General features: G+C 45.9%; 1 protein-coding gene and 1 long non-coding RNA gene across 3 annotated transcripts in view; one reads left to right on the forward strand and one right to left on the reverse strand.

Moving 5' to 3' along the window:
• Positions 1–18,684, reverse strand: part of PRKCB (protein kinase C beta) — a 297,800-nt gene that overhangs the window by 188,284 nt on the left and 90,832 nt on the right. The window lies entirely within an intron of this gene.
• On the forward strand, positions 325–13,600 carry LOC116657599. The gene is made up of 3 exons (XR_004312764.1): positions 325–400; positions 7,541–7,544; positions 13,587–13,600. It is a non-coding gene; the product is annotated as an uncharacterized LOC116657599 (long non-coding RNA).

The raw sequence follows: 18,684 nt of genomic DNA on the forward strand, positions 1-18,684 counted from the left end.
AGATATTGAACATAGTTCCCTGTGCTATAGAGTAAGTCCTGTTTATCTTTTTTATATATAGTACTGTGTATCTGTTAGTCCCAAATTCCTAATTTATCCCTACCCTCCTTTCCCCTTTGGTAACCATAAGTTTGTTTTCTATGTCTGTGAGTCTCTTGTCTATTCTGTAAATGAGTCCATTTGTAGCATTTTTTTAGATTCCACATATCAGTGACATCATATGGTATTTGTCTTTCTCTGACTTCACTTAGTATGATCATCTCTAGGTCCATTCATGTTGCTGCAAATGGAATTATTTCACTCTTTTTTATGAATGGGCCCATATTCTTACGTGGTAACAGAGCAGTTAAGTTGGAGTCCACTAAAATGTAGACTCCAAGAGGGCAAGGAGTTTTGTCTGGTTCATTCACTGCTTTATCTCCATGATTAGAACAGTGCTTGGGGCACATGGAAGATACTCAATAAACCTGTGTTGAATGCAGGAAAGTATGTTCCCCCTTTCAGACCACCTTGGATTCTCTATTTCACAGCAACCCCCACCTGGCTCAACTTAGCCATTTAAGTTCTTTTCCAGGCCCCCGCAGATGGTTGAGTTTGAGACCTCCAACGTACAGTGTGGGATTTAAAGGCAGGCAAGACATAGCCCCGGCTCATCAGAAATGAAAGATTAGCGGAGACACTCATCACCATCCCTTACAGGGCAGATCCTCTGTGCCAGGCATATATTGGCTCCTTTAATCTCCACAACAGCCGTGTGGTAGGTCCTGTTATTACCCTTACTGTGCAGAAGAGGAAAGGAAGACACAAGGAGAGAACGTAACTGTGCAAGGAGATCACGCAGCAGCAGGTGGGGAAGGCAGCATTCAAATCCAGGCAAGCTAGCCCCAGAACACATGAAAAATAACCACGTGTGGGGGGTGGGAAGGGATAAACTGGGAGTTTGAGATTTGCAAATATTAACTACTATATTAAAAAATAGATTAAAAAGACAAATTTCTTCTGTATAACACAGGGAACTGCATTCAATATCTTGTAGTAACCTATAATGAAAAAGAATATGAAAACAAATATATGTATATATGTGCATTACTGGGACATTGTGCTGTATACCAGAAATTGACACATTGTAACTGACTGTACTTCAATTAAAAAAAATAACTATGTGATGATGAGAGGGAACAGCCAGGCATTGGAGGCCCCTAGGCTTTAGTCCTCAGAGCCCTCACGAAGCGACTCACTCCCCAGCAGAGATGGAATTCTGTGACTTTGTGGCCGGAAGGAGTCACACGGCCTAGATTCATTTAATGCATCTTTGACTCAATTCAATGGGATGCCACTGTGAACAGAAACCATCTGAGAAGGCACTGCAAGTGTATAGTTTCCCTTGGCCTCTGATTTCACGGCAAAAGATACCCCCATGGTCCTCTTAGTTCTGCTGTAACAAACATGTCAAATCACAGATGGTCTCTCCTCAAACCGCATGAGCTGCAGTGGCCAAGAGAGCGATCACTCAAACTTGGCCGACCTACTTGGACCCAAGTGCCTCAGCAGCAGAAAGGAAGCTTCGAGGCCAAGAGTACCACAGAGCAGCTGGAGTTGGCAGCTGGAGATGGGGACCAGCCTGGCTAAACAAACGTCTGGCCGCAGCAGGGAGAGGGGAGGCACCCACTGCAGCGTAGCAGCTTCCAGAATGGGCGGGGTGGAAGGTATACGAAATCCACAGGCTATTTCAGCTGGAATCCCAGCTCTATATTTCCATCAGCTACATCGCCCACTGACAAGGCAACATCCCTATGAAGGGCCTCTGTTTCCTCATCTGTACAATGGAGCTGATCAGATATTTGTATTTGTTCATAAAGTCATTTATTCATCCATTCATTGTTCACCAATCAAAAACTGAATGTCTACTGTGTGCCAGGCACTACCCCAGATATAAAAGTAAATAATGAATGAAAAAGATGAGGTCTCTGCCCTCCCTGGGAGTTACTGTAGAGAACCCCAGCCCCAGTTTTCCCATCTCTGAGATGGAGATATTACTTACTTTGAAAGGTTATTGAAAGAACAAAAATTATATTATCTTTATATAAATAAAAAATAGCAAGCATTTAATTATCAAGTGGCAGGCAATGATCTAGACCGGAGTCGGCGAAATTTTTCTTCAAGGTGAAGAGAGGATCTGTCCTTATAACACAAAAGCAGCCACAGACAAGATGCAAACAAGGAGATACAGCTGCCTTCTGCTAAAATTCTGTTTACAAATTCAATCAGTGGATCCATGAAGCCTGGCTTACCACCTCCTGTCCCAGACTAGCCTTGCCCAGAAGAACCCCATGTGATGACAGATGTGTTCTGTAACTGCACTGTCCACTTGAAATGCAGCTGGTGTGACTGAGAAACTGGATTTTTTTTTTCCATTTTATTTAACTTTCATTAATTAAGATTGAAACTTAAGTAAGCAGGTGTGGCTTGCGGCTACCACATCTCACAGCATGGACAGAGATGCCCTCTAAAGCACATTTAAATAACCTCACAGCAGCCCTAAAGTACACCAAGTGCCAGCACACTGTCACACGCGGACACTCAGTAAGCCCAGGTGGCGGCTGCCGCTGGTGTTTATGGTGATGATGGTGATCACTACGGCAGTCCTCACGCCAAGAGCCACACCTGAGGGTGACCCATTCCGGCAGCTAGCCAGAGGGAGAAACACCACGTGGAGATTAACGACAACTAAACTGAGACAAAATGAGGAAAGGGGACCGCCTCCTGCGGCCACCCCAGGCAGCCCTTGGAAGTCCTAGGAAACATACCCCTCGCCAACCTTAATGAGGCTCTTCCCCGGGGAGGGGCAAGGCCACCCTCCTTAGATCAAGCGGGCCAACACGAGCAGGCGGCACTCCACCCACCTGGGCACCCCAGCGACATCAGAGAAGACCACCTCCCACCAGAAAAGGGATGGCCTCCAACCCCCAACTGAAACTGCCCTCCCACCGCCCTCGGGGAGAGCAGTGAGCTCACTGCTCCTACCAGATGTGCTGCAAAGGGGGCATCAACGGGCTCTTTTCCCTCCCCACCCCCAAAAATTTTCAAAATGTAAGTTTCAACTATCCAACAAGCCTACAATGTTTCAGGCTAATAATTGGAGCTATCATTTGTTGAGAGTGTGTTATGTGCTGGACACAGGATAAGATAATAGTAAGTGGAAATAATCAAGAGTTTGCACCAATTGCACGTTTACATGTGACCAGTCCAGTGCTGAGCACTTCCTATGCGTGATTACTGTTCACTCCTCACAGCAGCTCTGTGAGGAAGGGACCAGCATCATCCCCATTTGAGAAATGAGAAAAGTGAGGCTTGAAGAGGTGAAGGAACTTGGCTCTGTTCTCACAGCTCAGGAGGGATGCAGCCTGGATTGAAACCCTGGTTCGTGAGACACTAGCCCAGACTCGGAATCCTAAGTCTGGGCTGCTGAAGACAGAATAATGAATGACACAGACGAGGCCCTGCCCTGCCCAGGAAGACACAATGTAAGGGTCATCAGAGTCTGAGTCAGAAGCTCGGTGGCAGAGGAGGAAAAAGCCCACTGGGTGCAGGGAAAGGAACCTAACTGAGACTTGGCAGAGAAGGGTAATCGGGGGAGAGTGTGTGGCTGGAACCAAAGAAACACAATGTGGCTGGAACCCAAGCTGGGGGCGGGGAGGAGGGAGAGACAGAAACCTGAGTGACCGCACAGATGAAACAGTGACACCAGGATGAGGAGCCAGGTGGGCAGTGGTCAGGGTTGGGGCATGCTGAGTTTCAAGTCTAGGTGGCACAACCAAATGGAAATCCCAAAATCTACAGGATGAGAGAATTGAGGTTAGGTCTCAGAAGTGAAGTGAAGCCTGGGGACAGGGGTTCAGCATCCTGCCCGGGCAGGCAAGAACGAAAATAAGGAGATGATTCACAGAGACAGAGGAGAGCAAAGTGCTGAGCCCTAAGAAACGGTGTACGGACACCTGTTGTTTCTTTCTGTCCAGAATCCATTCCATTCTGCAACAGCACCTGGGTTTTCCTTCAAGAAACCACCTCTCCCCTCTCTCTGTCCTTGTGGTCTGGGTGAAGCTAACTCTAATCTTGGCTCCAAGGCTGATTACGTGGCTCAGCCTGGCCAGTGAGATTGCTGCATCCTCCTGACCAGTGGGGTTGGTTTAGGGATGGATACATGATCAGGCCAATAAGAATGACACTGAAAACTTCTGCAAAGACTCTTAGCACAGAGGCACTCCCATTCCATGGATGGACCTGAGTTGATGGAGACAAATCTGGACCTACCAGTTGCCACTGACTCATCAGTGAAGACCATGCCTGAGAATAAAGCAACACAGAGGGAAGCAGAGTCATGATGTGGACAGACTCAGATGGCCGATCATCATCTGAACACCTGGATCACACCCTCCCTGAAGCCAGTGTATCCCAAGATTCCCAATTATGTGATCTAGTAATTTATTTTTCTACTTAAACCAGTTTGAGTTGGATTCTCCTGTTATTTCCAACTGAAATACTGAGACCCTGGCGGTGCCTGAAATTGGGTAACCGAAGAAAGAACCAGTGAATGAGAAAGAAAGGGAGGGATAAGAAGTAGAAAGAGAATCGTACCAGGTGTCACAGAAACCAAAAAGGGGAAGAGTTTTAAGAAAGGACAGCCAGCAATCGTGTCTAATGCCACAAGGAGGATGAAGACACAAAAAGCTGTTGCATTTAGATGGGCTCCTGGGTGACTCTTTGGGACACCCCAGAAGCAGATCCTAAGACATCGCTTGAAGTGCAAGCAGTTCATCTGAGAGGTGGTTCCCGGGAGCACCAGTAAGGAGGGGGAGTGGGACAGGAAAGGGGAGGGAACCTATAAAGGATGTTTTCAAGCTCGTTACCACTTTGGGCAACTGAACCTTAATCCTGCGGGGGAGCTCTAGGACGCACACGCCTCAGGGGCATTTACCTCCCACTCCCATCAATTCCTGGATGGGGGGTGCTCCTGGGGGTGGGACCACCAAATCCCCCACTCCTCATGTGTCCAGCCTAACAGGCATGTGGACAGAATGAGCCAGTGGCCAGAGAAGCCCTCAGGCAAACAGACACTGGAGCTGCCAGGACCCCCGCAGTGTCTGCTAAAGCAGGTTGCTGGTTTCTCTGCACCTCAGTGTCCTCAGCCATAAAGTGAAACCGCCTAGAACTGCTGTGATATTTAAATGAGGATAAATCCCTGTCGACACTTAGCCTGGTACCTGGGAGACAGTGCTAATAAACACATATTAATATTTTTGCTTTGGGTGACCTAGCGGGGAGTGATTTCCATACAGGGTTATGCAAAGAGGGACCGGTGAAGACGTGGCAGCAGAAAATGCAGACTGCTAATTTGAGGCAGCACCAAACCCAGGAGACTCTGGCTGGATAAATAATGATCGCTAATATTCTATTTAAACAGCAAGTGAGCTTGTGTCTATTTGTGTGCAGAAGCCCTCGATTTACCAAGAAGGGTTTCCTGCTAGGCGACGCCTTTCCACCCATCCCTTTGTAAAACATCAGTCACTCCCACTGTGGGAAGCAGAACAGCAACAGTACATTCCTCCAGTTCCTTTGGTCTATCCCAAAGTTGCATTAGTGAAAGGTTTAGGGAGATCAAATAGAGAGAGAGACGAAGAAAGATTCAGAAATTGCCCTCAAGGTGTCAGTTTCTCAACAGTCAGAGCTCCTTTTTTGGCCAGGGTTGATTCTAAAAGCAAAATGGACAGTGGCCAGGCACACAACGATGAATCACCAAAACACTTCTCACATGTACACAGCTTACCAGGGTTTTCAGCATTCTGTTTCCTTTATCCTTGACATGATCCACAGGGCGTGAGTGATGTATCTAAGTGTTTATTTTGTAATTATTTTAACAAACGTTTGTATAACACCTACAATGAGCCAGATACTCTATCTGTTTTAAAAACATTCATTAATTTAATACCGGTAAGAATCACCTTAGATTCCATTACTATCCTCATTTTACAAATGAAGAAAATAAGGCACAGAGATGTCAAGTACCTTGACCAAGGCACACACAGAAATAAGTGGCAAAGCCAGGATTTGAATGAAGGTAGTTAGTCTGGGTCCAGTGTCTGGCTCTGAACCACCCCTCTGCTACCTCTAAGGCAGAGAGTGAACTTGAGGTCTCCTCAACCCTGGCGCGAGACCAATGTATTTCTGCAGGCGTTGGTAAGGAGGCACTTAAACTCACAAAGAAAAGGCACTTAAACTCACAAAGAAAGAAAAGAAGGAATAACAGTTGCCAACAATAGTTAACACTTACTGAGCAATTTCCTAAATGCCAGGTGCTGTGCTGAGCAATAATAATACCAACACAACAACCTTCAGAGCAATGCTAGGAGGTGGTCCCATTTTATAGAGGAGGGGAAGGAGGCTTAGAACTTACATAAGGTTATTTAACTCAAAAGTGGGAGAGCTAATCATTAAAAAATCCGCAAACGATAATTGCTGGAGAGGGTGTGGAGAAAAGGGAACCCCCCTACACTGTTTGTGGGAATGCAGTTTGGTGCAGCCATTATGGAAAATAATACAGAAATTCCTCAAAAAACTAAAAATAGACTTACCATATGCTCCAGCAATCCCACTCCTGGGCATATATCCAAAGGGATATATTACCGTATCTAATTCAAAAAGATACATGCACCTCAGTGTTTGCAGCAGCACTATATACAATAGCTAAGACCTGGAAGCCACCTAAATGTCCATCAACAGATGACTGGATAAAGAAGCTGTGGTATATTTATACAATGGAATACTACTTGGCCATAAAAAAGAATAAAATTATGCCATCTGCAGCAACATGGTTGGACCTGGAGATTGTCATTCTAAGTGAAGTAAGCCAGAATGAGAAAGAAAAATACCATACGATATAACTCATACGTGAAATCTAAAAAAAGAAAAAAGAAGACACTAATGAACTTATCTATAATACAGAAACAGACTCACAGACATAGTAAACAATCTTATGGTTACCAGGGAGAAAGAGGGTGGGAAGGGATAAATGGGAAGTTTGAGATTTGCAAATATGAACTAGTATATATAAAACAGATAAATGACAAGTTTTTTCTTTATAGCACAGGGAACTATATGCAATACCTTGTAGTAACCTATAATGAAAAAGAATATGAAAATGAATATATGTATGTATATGTATGACTGAAACATTAAGATGTACACCAGAAATAACTGATGCATTGTAAACTGTACTTCAATTTTTTAAAAAGTGGGGAGATTAAAAAAATTTTTCTTCTGTATAGCACAGGGAACTATATTTAATATCTTGTAATAACCTTTAATGAAAAAGAATATGAAAACAAATATATGTGTGTATATGCATGACTGGGACAGTGTGCGGTACACCAGAAACTGACACATTTGTAACTGACTGTACTTCAATTAAAAAAAAAAAGGTGGGAGAGCCCATATTTGGAGCCAGGTCTGCCTGACTCCTACTAAATATATTACTAACTCTAAGATCGGTGATCCCTGCAGGTACAGAGAATGCAGCTTTAAGTTTAAGGAGAGTGGGGCTATGCACTCAATTTTTTTGACCATGGTTCCCTGGTGATGGGGTGACAAAGGGAAAAGTACAAAGAGGTGTCTTCGGGGATAATCCAGAGGGTGGTACAAGTACTGAGGTGAAGGGTGGAGACTGGCTGCAATAAACTCCCCAGGAACAGCCTGAGAAACTCAGACTTGAGGAGGGCCAGGAGGGCAATGCATCACAAAGGACAAGGCACGGAGTCGGAGAGCACTGTGACTTGCTGAATGCTAGAACTCATGGCTGAAGCTTTGTTTTGATGGTGTGTTTTGATCTCCTCTCTCCTGGGACACCTGAGGCTTTGGGTGGGTACTCAACTTTCTTAAAACAATAAAAAATAAAAGAAACAGAAAACATTTCCTTCCCTTTTCTTTACTCTTTCAGAGCTTAGCAGGTTTACGGGCCATACAATTACCAGTTTATCATGCCAACTCGACTTACAAGTCTCAGAATCCCAATCCCTGAGCATAGTCTCCTGGACATGCGTATGTCCTAAAACTTTTTAAACAGCCAAATGTTTATAGCAGATTTTTTTGAGGTGTAGTTGATTTACAATATTATACTAGTTTCAGGCACACAACATGAAGATTAACATTTTTATAGATTATTCTCCATTTAAAGTTGTAAAATATTGGTTACCTTCCCTGTGCTGTACAATATATCTGTGTTGCTTATTTCATACATAGCAACTTGTACCTCTTAATCCCTTACCCCTACCTCATTTCCTCTCCCTACTGGTACCAACTAGTTTGTTCTCTGTATCTGTGAGTCTGCTTTGTTTCTGTTATATGCACTACTATGCTGTACTTTTTAGATTCCCTGCTTAGTGATGTCACACAGTATTTGTCTTTCTCTGTCGGACTTATTTCACTAAGTATAATACCCTCCAGGTCCACCCACATTGTTGCAAATGGCAAATTTTCATTCTTTTTTATGGCTGAGTAGTATTCCAGTGTGTGTGTGTGTGCACGTGTGCGCCACATCTTCGTTATTCATTCATTCATCTGTTGATGGATCCTTAGGCTGCTTCCAGATCTTGGCAACCATAAATAATGCTGCTTATGGACATTGGGGTGCATGTATCTTTTTGAATTAGTGTCTAAAAATTTTTTCTTTTTTAACTTCAACTTTTTTCATTTTGGACACCATTGTACATTATCTACTGGGTCTATTTTTTTAAAGTATTTCTTAAATAAGCAATTCATGAATACATTCTCCTTTAAAAAGGTTAAATTATTTTTATACAATTGGAAAATGTCTAATCTTTTCCTTTATGGCTTCTGGATTTCCCTCACTCAAGGTTATAGGTAAATGCTCCTAAAATTTCCTCTAATATTCTTTATTATTTCTACTTTAAAATCTTTACTCCACCTGCAATTTACTTCATCTGTAATTTTTTATTAATAAGAGGTGAGTTAGAAACCAAATTTCCCATCCTTCCATGTGGCCACCCAATTATGCCAGCACCACTTATTAAATAAACCATTCTTTTCCCACTGATCCAAAATGTCATCTTTTAATACATTAAGTTCCCCCGTTTCCCAGGACCTTTCCGTCTTCTCTGGGACTCGAGTTGCTTATGCCACAGCTGGAAGAATTTTCAGCAATTACTTGAAGCGTGTTTCATGACTTAACAATAGGTACTTTATCTTTAAAAAGATATTTCTAAGAGGTACTTCCACGCACTGTTGGTGGGCGCATAAATTGGCACAACCTTTTGGAAAGCAATTTAACAATATCTACCACAAATGAAAACGTTCGCATCCTTTGCCCTAAAAAATCTTACTTCTAAGAATATTCTACAGAAATAGTCACTGAGGTGCCCAAGAATGTTCATAGATGCATTGCTCAAATAGAGAAAAAACTGGAAACAATCCAAGTGCCTATCAATAGGGTATTGGCCAAATAATAAATGTAAATATAATATAAATAAATAATATAGTGGTCGCCATATTATAGAATACAGTGCAGCCATTTAGAAAATAAGGTAAAAAATAGTAAAAAAATAAAAAATAAGGTAGATCTAAACAAGGCATTGACATAGGAAAAAGTCCAAGATGTAACAGGTCAGAAAAAAGGGAGGCTGTAAGAAATGTATATAGGATATGCTTTCATTTTTGTTAATTAGTAATATGTGTTTCTATTTGCAAGAGAAATATTTCATAAGACAATCCAGCTAAATCATTAAGTCTGTACTCTGTAAGGTAGAAACTTTCTATCTAGATTACACAATTACACATTGTTATATTCTTTTATAATGAGTGTTTCTTTGGTGACAAAAAATACAAAGATATTCGGTAATTAAAAAACATATAAATAGAAATTCAGGCAACAGAGGATGAATGAGTGAGTATGAAGTATTCCTGTTTGATGACTGAGGACCTCATGTCACAGAAAGTCAGGATGGGAGCCAAGTTCAAATTCAAAGGTAAATTCTTCTCAGCCCTAAGATGCAGAGGCCACCCGACCCCTGGCATGCCAACCTTTCGGCAGAAATCAAACCTATCTCTGGCCAGGCCCCACCTGTTTGGCCTTAGTCGTCGCACATCTACCATGTTTCTCTCCATCCGAAACCCCTGGTCACTCATGGGCAGCTCTGGGCAGAGGTGAGAGACGCTCCCAGGCCCTGTCCGTGGTGGGAGGAGTACCGTCAGCAGCACCCAGTGCAGACGAGAGACAGGTCGGGGGCAATACTGTTCGTTACCCAGCACTGGAGAGGGGGGGCCTGCCCCTTACCTCTCCGCATGCTTCTGTGATGTTAGCGCCAATCCTAACCACTTAGGGCTGCTCCTCCCCAGAGAATACCTCCACCTGGCCTGCTGCACTTATATCCCCAGATACAGAACCCTGGGCCAGGCTGAGACACTGCTCTGTGTTGGGGGTGGGGGCAAGAATGGGACCCCAGAGTCAGTGAAGAACCTGCCTGGGAGCAGTCATGAATGGATTTAGTCCGGAAGGCTGGATATATCAGAAATCTGGTGTGAAAGGGCACAATTACAGTCCATCCAAGAAAGAGCTGTCAAAATTAGGCCAGACTGGCTCATACCATAATCATGATACTCAAACTCATGGCTAGCATTTATTAAGTGCCTACCTTTATCCTGTGCCTGGCACTGTTCTATGTGCCTTACCAACTCATTGAGCCTTCACGGTGACCCTATGATAGGGGCACGTTATTCACAATTTACAGCTGAGGAAACAAACGTAGGCATGAAACCACGGTATCACATAGCAGGCAGTGCAGCTGAGTGGAACCAAGGTGTTTCGGCTGGAGTGCCCAGGCTGAACCGTCCATTCAGAACGTGTGTGCTTACCGCTCCCAAACTCCTGCCTTTACTCCATCACCTCCACTGACTCTCATAAAAGGAGCTGGTAAGCTTACCCCCGTTGGAGAAAATGTCCAGCCAGGGTTCTTGATATAAAACACCTCCCAACTAGGCCAGGAAGTACAGAGCCTGCAAAGCCGACGGCCCCTTCTGAGAAACTCCCCCTGGAAGGTCCTTCTGCAAGAGCCCCTGAGGCTCTTCTCATAGGAAACTAACAGAGCGCTCGTGGAGGCCTTCCCTAACCCCTACTTCTGCCCAGCTACCTACATTCCACTTGCAAGTCTTAGACTCACGTAATACCTTAGTCCTTTTGGAGCATTCATCACAGTCAATGTCTGACTGCTCTCTAGCTGTACACTCTTTGAGAACAGTGACTGTATCGGTCTTAGGTATTACTGTGATTCTGGAATCCAGCATCGCGTGACACATGAGTAGGTGCTAAATTAACATCTGTTATGGAATTGGATGGATGGATAAAGAATGGATGGATGGACTGGTGGATGAATGGACAGATGGATGGATGGATAAATGGCATGTATTTTCCATACCAGATAGTGTCAAATTAATCCAACCAGGGCCTCCCCTGAGTAGAGAGATAAACACCAGCAGATAGCTTTGGTGAGCTAGAAAGATAGATGCCCACAGTGCCAGCTCTCTAACAGGCGTGATAAAGCACCGTGCCTTGGAGTAATGTGGCTGTTGAGACCATTTTCCCCTCCATCCTGTTCCCTCATACACACCTGCAATTAACCCCCACTCCATCTAAGGTATTCTGGGCAAGCATTTCCTTTGCAACCTGAAGAATCCAGCTAGCATGCAGAGATATGGCCATGCCTTATAACTTCAGACCAAGCTTAGGGCCAAAGGAATAATTCTAAGGAGCAGAATCTCAAACAAATGGGAGCCAGGTCAGGAAGCTTTGCTTAAAGTCCTCAGATGACACCAGGAGAGATGTGACCTACCAAGCCAAACCTACATCAAGCGGCTCTTGGCTGTAAAAGGATCTCTGCAGCCCCTAATGCTGCCCCCAGGTTTGGTTCTGCTGCACTCTGTGCTGCTGTTTCCCCACCAACCTGGGCCCAAAAGAACTTAATCCAGGAGATGCGAGTAACTGTTTGGTTTTACTTATAAATTGAGCACCACCACCCCCCCGCTACACACACACAGCACTGCTCCTGCCATGCTGAACCTGCAGGCATTCTCCATATGCACCATGCTCTCCTTTTCCAGCCTTTGTACATGCTATCCCCTCAGCCTGGAATGCTCTTCCTCTAATTATTCTTTGCTTGGTTAACTGTACCCACCCATTCTGCAGTATCAATAGACATCACCTCCTCTTGGAAGGCCTCCCTGACCTAACCCCAAGATTTGAACAGATGTCCCCTTATTCACTCTCAGAATTGCTTGGATGCACCCCAATCATGCCAATTTGCATCTCTCCCGGTTAGATGGTGAGCTCCTTGAAGGAAAGACTCTCATTCATGCTAACTCCAGCACCTAACACTCACTGAACATGCTGAATGAATGCACAAATGAATGAATGAATGAATGAATACACTAACACATTACATCTCCTGTGGAAGCCCTTTCTTTCCTGCCATGAAGCTCTTCACTCAACCACCCACAAATTCTCCAGACCACAGGAAGAAAATCAAATAATCCCAAAAGCTCTCTAACTGGCAAATGAAAACAACAGCTATATTAAACATAATTTCTAACAGGATGAAAAGTCCTCAGTAGACAATTCTCAATTAATTCAAACAGCCCCGGAGTATGATGCCAGGCGCTCTCTCCCAGCTGCAACACAAGGCTGCCCAGTGCCGGCTGGAGAGCGGATGCCCCAGCTAAACAGGGCAACTGCTGAGGACAGACGCCAGGGAAGGGCAGCCCCACCCCCTACCGCCCCCAACCCCATCCTTCCCTAGCCAGATCATCCACATTTTCAAGAGAAGACAGAAACTGTCTATGGTTTCCGAATGCTGGCAACAAGTCCAATGTTGAAAAGTAAAACCCCTGTAGACAGCTAGTTAGCTTTCTCTGGAGTAAATCACGGTGAGCAGGACAGCTAAGGGATGAAGGCGCAGGCTCCGGAGAACCACAGTCACGGGGCTTTGCCATTCATTGACTGAGCACCTCTGAGTAAGTTGTTCAAGCTCTGTGCCTCAGTAAACCAGGAGGATAATGGCATCTCAGAGGGTTGCCATGGAGATTAAATGCAGTAACACACACAGGAGGCTCGGAGCAATCCCCTGCACGTGGTAAGCAGTAAACAAATACCCTCCCTGTAGGGCTGCCTGGGGACCACGGGTTTACAGCCTCACCCAATCACACTGCGCATTCCAAACCCCCAGCGCTCACTCCTCAACCTGCCAATTTGGCGGCATTGCATCCAAATACTCCCATAGCTCCTGGGCCAGCTTCCCTCCACTACCCACCCAGATCCCCGTGTGCAGAGCATTTCCATGGCAATAACCTGCTCCACTAAAGGGACAGTAAATATTTACGATGTTTTCACACATTTCCGCTTATTTGGGTCTAACAATCTAACTGGCATTCTCCACCGCTTTGGAAAATGACAATGGAGAAGTCAAGCGGCTGGGAACTAAACAGAAGCGCCTTCAGCAACGGGGACAGCAGCCAGCCACATGGACCAGGAAGAGCATCACGTGGCCACAGATCCAGAGACTTCAGGAAGCTCGGCTCAAGGATGCCTCCCAGAACTGCTTAATCCCCTCTCCAGCCGCCCCATCCTCCCAGCAGCAAACACAATACAGCGCAAAGATTTTTCACACACCTTCATCCCTCTCTCCTCAGCCCCTCAACACGTACACACAAACACACATCCTCTCATAGAATCTGTGAGCCTTGTTCACATATACACAGAACATGATACCACTCAGAATTTTTAATAAATGCCCTACACGTGCATGTGTGTGCGCACGCACGCGCGCGCACACACACACACACACACACACACATAAGTTTGATAGCCAGCAGAATCCCATTGTGCCGGCTTGGGAAAGGGGACGCTCCCTGGAATTAGGGGGGGCTTCTCTGCTCAGGGCAACTGAAATGTCAGCTGAGCTGAGGAAGAGGGTGTGATTCACTCCCTGACTCACTCCCTTCGCCGCTGCAGACCCCATCTCTGCAGGACGGGCAGCACGCATTTTCTCATTCACTCCCTCCTTCAGGCATAAAGCCTGTTTTCAGCAAAATAAAATTAAATTAAATAAATGAATGAATGAATGAATGAATAAACAAACAAACATATAAATAAATAAAAGCAAACTCATTCAGGCACAAAACTCTGTGCCCAGCCTTGCACTGGTCCCTAAGGAGACAGAGATAAATAAAATGTAGTCCCTGCCCTCAAGTTTCACACAGCACAAATCATTAGTGCTGTCAGTGGAGAGATGAACCCAGAAGCCACTGCAAAGACTGGTCCACGTGACAGAACAACTCATAAACAAAGAAAGGAAAGACACAGGACAGGCCACGGGGATTTGTCTGCAACACACAGCACAGAGAAGGGATGAGTGGCCACAGTATGTAAAGACGGCTACTATCCATCATCAAGAATAAGCCCACTAGAAAAATGGACAACGTAACATGGAGGGAGAATCCCTAGAGAAAGAGATGCAGAAGGGGAACAACACAGGAAGACGCGCCCAACTGCATGGACATCCAGGAAATGCAAACACAAGGCACTTTCTCATCCATCCGTTTGGCAGAAATGGAAACGGTGGGTAATTCCCAGTGCTGGCACCCAGGCGGGTTGCATAAAAGAGGAACAGCACAGTCAAGCACCTCATACGTGGGGGAACCAGCATCCTATGACTTCTGCTACTCGTCTCCCTCCTCCCTTGTGCTTTGCATGTGACAGACACTCGGCAATTCCCTGTAGAATTGAGTTAAGCAGGGGACATATTGCAGAGGATTTTTTTTTTATTCAAACACCCTTCCCCAGGATTCTTCCGGGATACCGGGAGTGGGGGATGATTCAAGCAGGCTAACGGATCTGGGAGCAGGAGCAGGGGACAAGGCAAGAACAAGGCTTGCTACCCAGGGACTAAAGTGCTCCTTCAATAATGGCCACTCCTCCTGTCCTCCTCAGGGGCAAACCAGGGCACTCATGTGTGCTTCTCACTCACAAGAGAGAAACAGGGACCAGAGACAAGGAGGGTTTTGTGTGTGACTGTTCACTCTGTAGAGCAGGGAGGAAACAGACCAAGAGACAAAGGCAAAATAGACAGCAAGGAGAGACCTTTGCTATAGTGAAACTGCAGGGAGGCACCGCCCTGGAAGGCAGAGTCAAGCCTCAGAGGTGGGGCACCAGGCCCGAGGGGCCCGTAGACACCAGGAAGCCCTTTCTGTTCCCCCGAGTAATAGAAACAGGCAACACAGAACTGTTTACTCTGTTCCAGGCACCGAGCCAAGATCTTTAGGTGCCTTACCTCTACAGCCCTCTGACGTAGGTACACTCACTTATTTTACAACGAAACACAGAGAGGTTAATCGATTTGTTTGAGGCCACACAGCTTGACAATTGCACCACTGGGATTTGAACCTAGGTCTGGCTCTAGAAACCCCTACTCCTAACCAACCTGTTTGGCTTTTTGCTCATCTAGTACTAAGAGGCCAAGTCTCAAGGAGGGAGTCCTGCCCAACCGGGGGATGGGACTGGAAGGAGGTTCATCCAGCAGAGGAAAAGCAGGGAGACAATGGAGTGCAGAGGAGGACAGTTGGGGGGTATCCAGTGGGCCACACAACTCAGAAGGAAGTCACTATCACCACTGAGGCACAAAGAGTCTGGAACTTGGGTTACTTCCGGGCTTAGGTGAGTGTGGGTGTCTCACCATCCTCCCCACCCACATCTGTTTCCCCTAAGGGATCAACAGGAAAAAAAAAAAAACCCTCATATCAGAAGGGCTGAAGCTGCCGTTGGCAGAAGCAGCAAGGAAGTGGGCAGCTAGGGGGACCACATCCGCCTCACAGCCAGGCTCCTTGGGACATTATGGGTGGTGGCAGCATTGGGGGGAACTGAAGGAGGCTGGTCCTTCCACCCAAGTGAAGAACGAAAAAGAGGTTCTGAGTCCCATCCCAGACTGAGACGCAATCTGGAGTCAGGTTTAGCTGGACTCCTGTGGCTCCGACAGATCTCACAGAGATCGGGGGCTAACTGTGGGACCTCAGGCAGTTGACTTCAAGCTCCCCAGCCTCAGTTTTCTCATCTTTGAAACAGAGATGAGAATGGTATAGTCCCAGGGAGCAGGGTTAGGACTGGGGGTGGAGATACTGAGACAGGCAGGAAGGGGGCAGGGCACAGCCATTCAAGGAATGACACAGCAATTAGCACCAAGATGGCAGGAGATTCAACCCCTACTAGACCTTGGGGCCCAAGATGGTGGGAGATTTGACTTCCAGTAGACCTCGAGCTTCCTTATAGGCTCATTGTAATATATTAGCATGCTAAATGACACTCCTACAGGCGCCGTGACAGTTCCAAGGCTGACCGTAAAAGGTCAGAAAGTGGGAGGTGGTCCAGTTCCTGGGAATCCCAGCCTATTCCCTAAAGTAGTTGGAATAACCCTCCTACTTGTTAGTATACGAAGTTATCCAGCCCATGAAAACTAACAGCCCCACACCTCGTGGCTGCCCCCCCTTCTGAGTGAGATGGACCTCGCTGTGTCTACAGAGTGTGTATCTGCTCTTACTTTAAACTAAGCACCCAACCCCCACACTTCGTGGCCTTTCTCTTCCTTTAGACAGCCTGCACTCTGTCTATGGAGTATGTATCTCTCTGAATAAATCTACTTTTACTCAACTATGGCTCCCTCTTGAATTCTCTCCTGCATGAAGCCAAGAACCCACACTTGGTGGGCGCATCCCAGGGACTCAACCGAGACCTGGGACATGGCCATCCTCTCACCCCACATTTCCCTGTATTAATACCAGCACTTAAACTGGCCTGTACCTGCTGGCTTTGTGCCCTCCAGACCTTCTCCTCTGCCCCTGAATCAGAAACTATGAGAGCTTGTCTGCCCACTTCACTGCTGGATCTCTAACACCTACAACCATGTGTGCCATACAGTAGGCACTCAATAAATATTGGTTGAATCAGTAAATACCAAGTGCTCAAAAATATCTGTTGAAGAAAAATACAGAAGAGGTAAGAAGGATCTCTTGGACGATAAAGAAAGAGAGTAGGAAGGAGGAAGCTGCACCCTCAGGAAGGTTCCCAGTCCATGAGAAACAGCTGAGGTAGACCAGATAGCCAGTCTGCCTCCCTTGGAGTCCTGCCTAAAACAATGTCACCTGCTTTGTCATAGTTAACAGGACTCAGTACTGCGGATCAGTAGGTGGTGGCAAGGCTCACTTTCTAACCAGTCTTTGTGCTTGAACCAAGGCTTCCTTTCCCTTTCTTTTCTAAGAAAGCCCCAGAAGATAGTTTTTCCTTCCTCCTCTGAGTATCAATCTCATTCTTTAACCCCCAGCATCTGCCTGTAGGCTGTAGAAGAGTGTAAACATTCTGCCGTTCATCTGTGGTCTCACAAAATATAAGCTACAGGCAGAAGTCAAGGGATTATGCCTGAATCATTGTCATCAGAACTGTTACAGGCCCTAGTACAGCTCCTTGGGAAAAATGTATATTGTCAGCGAAAACTCAACAGGCATGGACCTAATGAACCCCTGTACCACTGACAAGTGGATCTGCAAAGATCTTTCCACACCCACGAATCTCTTAGAGAAGATCGGTGGTGATTAAAAATACGTGCTTTTGGGTCAGCTGATCTGGATCAAATCCTGGCCCCTCCGCTTACCAGATGTGTGACCTTTGCCTCAGTTTCCTCAGCTGTAAGAACAGGGTAATGATGCCACCTCTCCCGGGTTACCATGAGAATTAAATCAGATAATGCACATTAAATGGTTGTCAGCAGTCAAGACTGCTATTTACAAACAACGGAAACCCACGCTACCCAGCCTCGGCAGGAAAAGTGTTTCATCTCTGGGCAGTCTAGAGAATGTGACTGGAGGCCACACAGCTGGCAGGAACGTCTGAACCACACCCCAGAACCCGTCCACAGAGGAATCACGGACGCCACTCTAGAGTCCACACCACAGATGCTGTGAATATTCAACATTCACATGCGGCAGAACCGGCTAGAAGCCTTCCCACAGCTGCCTCTGTAGTCTGGATGTATCTACCACCTCTCTCTCCAGAATGCACTGCCCAGTGTCTGCTCCTTCTGTCACTGGCAGCCAATTCAAAGTCCAGCCAGGAGGCATCCAATCAGCAGATCCCAGGTCACATGTCTGTGCTCTAGCTGCAAGAGAGACTGGGAAAGTGGGTTCTTTAACTCTACGTTAAGGAGGGAGAGGTTTTATAAAGTGGGGAATTTCCCAACATAAAAACGGTGTTTAAGAAGTCAGAAAGCATGACAAATGTCCCCTATTAGTTCCTGGCACAGCACCTGGTATGTATATATTCAGTAATTGGTAACCATTCCCTGGAACTGTGGTTTAAGCCCCAAAGCAAGGAAGTTCCTGTGCCCAGTCCTTCCTCTTCACCTCTCTGGACCCACCAGAAGATTTGGATTAAATCCTGACCCTTCCTCCTCCTAAGCCCTAACTCTACTCTTCTAAATGCCTTTGGAGACTCCACGGAAAACCTAGAGCTCAGAAATGAAGTCAAGTTCTCCTTAACGACTAGAAGAAGAATGTGCCGACCAGCTGGAATCACAGATTCACAGA

Source organism: Camelus ferus, chromosome 18, assembly GCF_009834535.1.
Source record: "Camelus ferus isolate YT-003-E chromosome 18, BCGSAC_Cfer_1.0, whole genome shotgun sequence".
Classification (NCBI taxonomy): Eukaryota; Metazoa; Chordata; class Mammalia; order Artiodactyla; family Camelidae; genus Camelus; species Camelus ferus.